Source organism: Enhydra lutris, unplaced genomic scaffold (genome assembly GCF_002288905.1).
Source record: "Enhydra lutris kenyoni isolate GAN:26980312 unplaced genomic scaffold, ASM228890v2 scaffoldscaffold1, whole genome shotgun sequence".
In the NCBI taxonomy this organism is placed as follows: domain Eukaryota; kingdom Metazoa; phylum Chordata; class Mammalia; order Carnivora; family Mustelidae; genus Enhydra; species Enhydra lutris.
In genome coordinates, this window is record NW_019154085.1 from 18,595,739 (window position 1) to 18,603,167 (window position 7,429).

Below are 7,429 nucleotides of genomic sequence, written 5' to 3' on the forward strand. Positions count from 1 at the left end.
CAAAGGAGGGCCTCACTTAATATAAAACAAACCGAGGGAGGGGGGAAGCAAAAGGCACCAAAAGCCCCCTCACAAATTGCCCACAACCTACTTGGACGCTGGAAAAAGCGCCCGAGGAGGAAGTGGCACACAATGGAACCGAACAAAGGGAAACAGCGTCGAGTGAGCAACCTGCGCCCGCCCCCCCCGCGCGCAGCGCGCAGTCCCCGCCCCGCCCCGCCAACGCCGCGGTGCGCGCCGCCGCCCGCCAGCCCTGCGCTGGGACCCCGCGGGGGTTCCGCGCCGGGAGTCAGTCTCCCAGTTAGGGTTGATCGAAAGGGGACGTTTCGCTGGAATGTGAGTCACAGAGAATGGAAGACGCCCGGGTAGACGGGGAGCGCTGGCAGGAGCCGGCAGCTTGGGGATGGGGGGATGGTGTTCAAATCTGAAGCTCCCCGAAGTGGCGTCGGGAGAAGTGTCTGCCGAGCTGCGGTGGTGAGAGGCGGAACCGGATCGGACTCTGGAGCTGGCGGATAGAAATATGTAGATGGAGATACTTTTATCTCTTACATGAAAACTTTGCACGACACACTTTTTTTTTTTTTTTTAAGGGTCGACTACTTGTTTGACCTTATGTGGTTAGTGTCATTCAGGTTTCCTCAAAATGCTCTGTGAGCTGAGCTTACATTTTTGGAATGACTGCAGAATTCGGTACTTACTCAGATGAGAAACTTAATTCTGCACGTAAGGAAAAACACATCCACCTTAATCGCATTTCTCAGCTTTCCCTCCTTCTGAATATGTGGAACTCCATATCATAATATTTACGAAATTCTGCTTTATAGAATTAGCACAATTCGAAATTCAGTACTTGCCAGGGAAAATCAAACAGGAATTACTGGATTTGAGGAAAGTCTAGTTTATTTACTTTGTGATGTCTGGAATTCTGTTGGTCAGATCTACAGCATCTATTGTAGGAATTTAATCGGCATATTTGCTGGAGTTTATGTGCATGGGATGTGCAAAGATGTTAGTGCATTTAATATTATACATACACATTTGTGGTGCTAGGGGATAAATGGCATAAAAAGGTTAAACGTCATACATGAATAGGGTGATACCATGCTAGCATACATATGTGTTAGCACCAGTATGAGAAGGCCTCTCTTTGAAAGGCCAGATGGGCCTTTCCCAGAAGTAGAAAACCACTTAGAGCCATCACATCCCAATTAATGCATTAACTTGATCCTTATGGTCACTGGTGCTGCTGCTTGCTAGCCATGTGACTTTGAGCTTACGGGCTCTAATTACCCATCTCAGAAATATAAAGGGTGGTATCTGCCTTGCCTGGTTGTTATGAAGAATCAAAGTAACATTTGTAACTCACCTAGCATTGTGTATGGGGATTTTAGGTAGATTCTAAATGTTAGCTATCATTATCTCCTGGTTTTAGCTAAATAAACTAAATAATATATCTGAACTAATCAGACCCCTGGGGGAACATACCAGAGTCTTAGAGAAAGAGGAGAGGTAGAAGCCCCTTGCCAGTTGTTATAAGTATTACAAATGTAATGTTCCTATTGCGTGGGGGGATGGGGAAGAGGCCACTGAAAAACGCTGGTGTAGAAAACAAGTTCTTCGGTGAATAGAGGAAGGAAAGGAACTTAGACATAGGGAACTCAAGAGGCAGAAGGCAAGGCAAAACCAAAGCATGTAATTTGATGTTTGAACTCAAGTGAACTTAATTTCTGTTTTTCGTATTACACCATTACCATTTTTTTTTTTTATTTGACAGAGATCACAAGTGGGTGGAGAAGCAGGCAGAGAGAGAGAGAGAGGAGGAAGCAGGCTCCCTGCAGAGCAGAGAGCCCGATGTGGGACTCGATCCCAGGACCCTGAGACCATGACCTGAGCTGAAGGCAGAGGCTTAACCACTGAGCCACCCAGGTGCCCCCACACCATTACCATTTTTAACAAAATATGACATTCTTCTTAACTTTTAAGTTTGAAGATTTTACAGGTAATAGTTAACTAAACACTTCCAGTGTGCCAGCCTGTATGGGCACATAGTTTTTTACATGCAATGTCTCATTTCATCCTCACGACAACGTGAGGTAGATACTTTTGTTATCTCCAGCTTTATGGATGAGAATACCCAGGCTTAGAAATATCAAGTTGGTCAAGGTCACACAGCTAGGAAGCAGCTGAGCAGGGGTTCAAATCCAGAAGCATCTGACTTTCAAGACTGTGCTTTATGGGGATCTCTGGGTGGGGAAAGCCTTTAAGTGTCTTGTTTCAAGTCAAGATTTGTTTATAAAAATGCTTGGGCATAGAGAAGGGGGGCTTCCTTTGAGGTTTTTTTCTCCATGTAAATATCAGTCATCCAGTATACAGAAGAACTCAACCAAAATCTTATAATATAAATTCTGAAGACCTCATTATGACTTTTTTCAAAGCTTTATAGAATATTTTAGAATGCATTCTAAGAGATTTATGCAATGAGGCACTCCTAAAGTCACATTTTTAATATCAGTCATATTTATCTACTTTTATGGCCTTGAGACCCTAGGTTCACATTGTAAAACACATGCAAAGAATCTGAATGTATAAAATAATCAACAAATTAAGATCACAAGGGAACTTTGGCAGTCAAACAAACCAATAATAAACGGCATGTCTATAAGTACCACATATTGAATGCCTTCTCTGTACCTGGCATTTTACACATGTTCTTCTCATCTGGTGTTCACCACAATCTTGTGATGGAGTGGTCATTGCTTGATTTTCACAGATGAACATATCAAAGTTCAGAGAGGGCACACAATTTGCCCATTACTGTAAGTCTGTTAAGTGGCAGAAGAAGATTCAAATATAGGTCTGAATCCAAGATGACTCCAAAGTCTGTGTCCTCTGCATATGTTATCTTATAAGACACTAATACTACTTTTAATAATATTACCTTCTGGAAGTTATCCCATAGGAAACAGCTAAGAGTACATAATGTTAACCTGCCTCCCCCAGCAAAACTAAGAAATGGAACTATTTTATGAACAACATAGTAAAAATGTAGTATGTAAATAAACACAACCAAGACATCAGACTGTTTCTACTAGAAGAGTCTGATTCATTAGTACAGGAAGTCCTTATTAGCATTGTGTGATTAGCATTGGTAAAGCCTCCTTAAAATAATTCTATTTAAAACAGGGACTAAATTTCAGAGAAATTGGTGAAAAGTGGACTTTATTTGAAAATAAAACTCAGTGTTATTAAAATATATTTAGCCTATCTTCTATGGAAAAAATTTATGTTGTAAGTACAACTATGTGCTAATTATGGAATGAATAAACAATAGATCAAGAAGATTATTGCTGGCTTAATTTTTTTCTAACAGATATGAATCACCTCACAACATGCTTTATTTCATATTTGACTTTTAGGCCATAATCAAAAAGAGGGTTGTTTTGTAAAAATGTTTGAGGGCTTCATCAGTTTTCCCAGGGATCTCACTTAATTTTTCGATATTCGCAGTATTCTCTTCATTTCTTCTGAAACATCAATATAGTCATCATCCCTGTTGACTTTACCTTCACTTGTTTGTTTAACTCTGTAGGCCCTCGTTTGCCAGTTCCTTTACCAACTTCACTTTCATTGATACCATGAAACCTTACACCTTTTGCAAGATTTGCAATTTCACTTCACAATAGAACTGAATATTTGCATTGAGTCATAAATGGTTACCACAATGGGGAGTGAAGGAGGGGAGTCTAATGTTTAAAAGATTTTTGGACAGGTAACTGATTTATAGGTTGCCATATCATTAATAAATATTTTGATCTACTTATGACTTTTGCTTCACAATCTCACTACAGTGAAAGAAGGTGTGAACTTAGGGAGCATGCCTGTCAAAGAGGTGGAGGTTAGTAAACAAGACTGAGAGACACAGTTTGAATCTGGAAGAAAAAGTATGTGCATATGTGTCATACAATAAATGATGTACATATGTACATCTAACCAGAGAGTTGTTTCATGCTTGAAAAAAAAGATGGCATCTTCTTCGGGCCTCTCATATCTTAGATAAAATATTCCTCAAGGATAGATATCTCCTTTTGTTTTCATTTTGGACTCACTTTCTGCTCATAATTTGGTTTCCCACTTGTTCTGCCTGCAGGGAAAGAATGTACTGGCTACAACCACAGGAGCCTGGTGTGCATTGTGACAGTTTCGGTTGTTTTGTCAATACAAAGACGTTTTAGTTATAATTGTATTTTTTGTGAGTGTAGTTAGCATGGGTCTGGCTCCCTAGATGTGTTCAATATTGAGACTCTGACATGTTGAGGTTTCTGGACATGATGGGCAGAAAGAAAGAGAGAGAGAAGAAGGAAAGAAGGAAGGAAAGGAAGAAGGGGGAGGGAGAGAGGGAGGGTGGGAGGGGAAATCTTGGTCTTAATGAATTAACCAGAATTTCCTGGCAGACAGTTTACTGATCTCCAGAAAACATGCCAATCTTGCTGTTGGGTTTTCAGAATTCTTTAGGTATATTATAGCTTAATTTAAAAAAATTTTTTTAATGGAATGTTAAAGCCAACCCTGAATGTTGAATTCTTCATCATATTGGGTCACACTAATGGGGTAAAGAGAGGACCTAAGGTGCATTGCTGGTGATGGCATGTTGCTCTGATTCAAGTTGTCTGTTGCTTAACAAAAATTGACTTACCATAGTGATAAAGGTAAGGAAATCAAAAATTTCTTTAAAAGTTTATTGTCAGGAATGCCCTGCCCAGAGCTTAGAACTGGACAGTTAATGTTATTATGACCTGTGGCACATAATTCCTATGGAGAGCAATATCTGTAGTCACTTTTCCAGCTTGAGCCACCGGGCCTTAGAAGTGTCAGTATCCTCTAATGAAGGACAAAATCATCATCTAAATTCAATGAGTTATTCAATATATATTATGTAAAACATTCATATTATCCAAAACATTTGGTCATTTAACATGCTGTGGAAGGCATACATTGAAAACAGAGGTAAAAGCAAAGACACATTACCAACATTAGTGGTATTATATCTCAGAAGTTTGAAAAGGCATTGGAAATATCTAGTCCAACTTTCACAGACCACTACTTCCTTCTGCAACATTCCTTCCAAGAGATGCCCAGTTGCTCCAAAGATGGGGAAATCCCAGCAGGCTCTGGGATAAACCACTATGACTGACCCTATCTCATTTTCTTCATCTAAGAATAGCCTCACAAGCTACTCAGGGGGCTCTGGACAAAGATTTTGGGAAAGAGGCCAGCAGAAGATGAGAAAAGATTTTTAAATAATAAAAAGAATTTCTTTGGCTATGTAATGATAGAAACGCCAAGACAGTTGTGAAGCTAGTGAGAAATTAAGTTGCTAATGTTTTTGGGATTAGTAATAACCCTTTGCAGCATGTGAGGCACAGTTTGTACAATTGTGTGATCTTTCATCCTGAGTATTTTGTTGTTGTTGAGACATGTTGAATACAACCCAGCATTGCTATTAATATGTTATATATCACTGTCAATATTTTATCAGAGTATTATCATTTTTCTTTTAAACATGCCATTTCCAAAGGTTTGGTACACACTTAATGGGATTTAACAGCAAATATCTCAGATTTTGTAATAGAAATCAATGGGCGATTAGGATTGATTTGATAAAAAGTCTCTGTGCCGCAAACTTTGCTGACAGTGACCATTCCTTTAAGTGAGAGATACCTATTCCACAAGTGCCCAATGATGAGTTTTTATGTGTATGATAGATCTGGGTAGTTGGAAAGATTAATAATGTCAGCAGCAGTTTTTTGCTGACTGGTTGCTCATTTGAATTTCCCTGAATTTTCTTTACCAGAAGGATGCTCATTTGAATGGTTAGAACAGTCCGCTGAGTCACAGTGTTTAATATTGGTTACTGCTCTTTCCAGGAGTTAGCAAGGCGAATGCCCTGGCCTTCCACTTAGGTGATCTAAATGAGGGTTTGGGAGGTTTGCTTCAATGTCCACCATAGCTTCACATCCCTCTGTCAGCTCTCAGCTCTCCCTACTGCTCTGCAATGCTCACAGACCATCCTAAGCAAATGTGGTCATGTTTTACAGAGAGTCACTACATCTTGGCCTCTCAAGCAGGCTGGGTCCCACATAGGACATGCTCTTCTGCTTTGCTTCAGTGGTTGATCATTACTTGAGAGGGCAGGGCAATCCTACTGATGAAGGCCAAAAGGCAGCGTAACTCTAAGAGGTTCACTCCCTCCATCCTGTGTGTCCAAATGTGAAATTCTACCCAGCTCTCTTTGTGCCACACATTAATCTGTCCATGGCCTTTCTGTAATACCGATTCTTGAGTGCTGAGGTTTGTCTGTGTTAAACTAATGCTGAGTGTAAATGTCCTTTCCACATGTTCATGAGCATTGGTCCCTTTAGAGATGAGACATTTCTTTTAAGATTTTATTTATTTATTTAACAGAGAGAGAGAGAGAGAGAGAGAGATCACAAGTACGCAGAGAGGCAGGCAGAGAGAGAGGGGGAAGCAGGCTCCCTGCTTTGCAGAAAGCCCAATTCGGGCTCAATCCCAGGACCCTGAGATCATGATCTGAGTCGAAGGCAGAGGTTTAACCCACTGAGCCACCCAGGTGCCCCGAGATGAGACATTTCTAGGGAACATTTGTTTGATCACCCTACAGAGAATCTAATATCTGTTATAGTACACATAAACTTTTTAAAACCCAACTTAAAAGAGATCACACAAAATGTTGTTAGTAAAATTTAAAAACAATATTCCTCTTTCTCTAGTATTGTTTGGACACTGTATTGTTTGTGCTGGCTTCTGTTAAGTTAGCCTAAATAGGAGGAAATGGCTTTACCTCAAATGATGTCAAATGTGGTTAAAAGAAAATAGAAGATCTACGGCACTTAGCAAAAATGGCTATAATTAAAATTACCAACATCTGCATAAAGTACATGAGACAAACTGTCAAAGAACCCACCTCACAGAGTGATTTGGAGACTATATATACATATACATATATATATATATACATATATATACATATATACATATATATATATTTAAGATTTTATTTATTTATTTGAGAGACAAAGAGAGAGAGAGAGAGAGAGAGATCACACGAGGGGTGGGGGAGGAGCAGAGGGAGAGGAACAAGCAAACTCCATGCTGAGCCCAGAGCCCAACACAGAGCTCGTCCCATAACTCTGAGACCATGACCTGAGCCAAAACCAAGAGTTGGACGCTCAACCAACTGAACCACTGGGGTGCCCCAGAGATGATATATTTTTTAAAATAAGGTATGTCCCAGTCTATCAGGAAACAATGGCTATTACATTTGTTACATTTTAAGAGAAATTGTAATCTTGAATATTAGAATATTTCACAAAGTGGTGTAATAACAGACTTTTCTGGGAACTAGTAACAA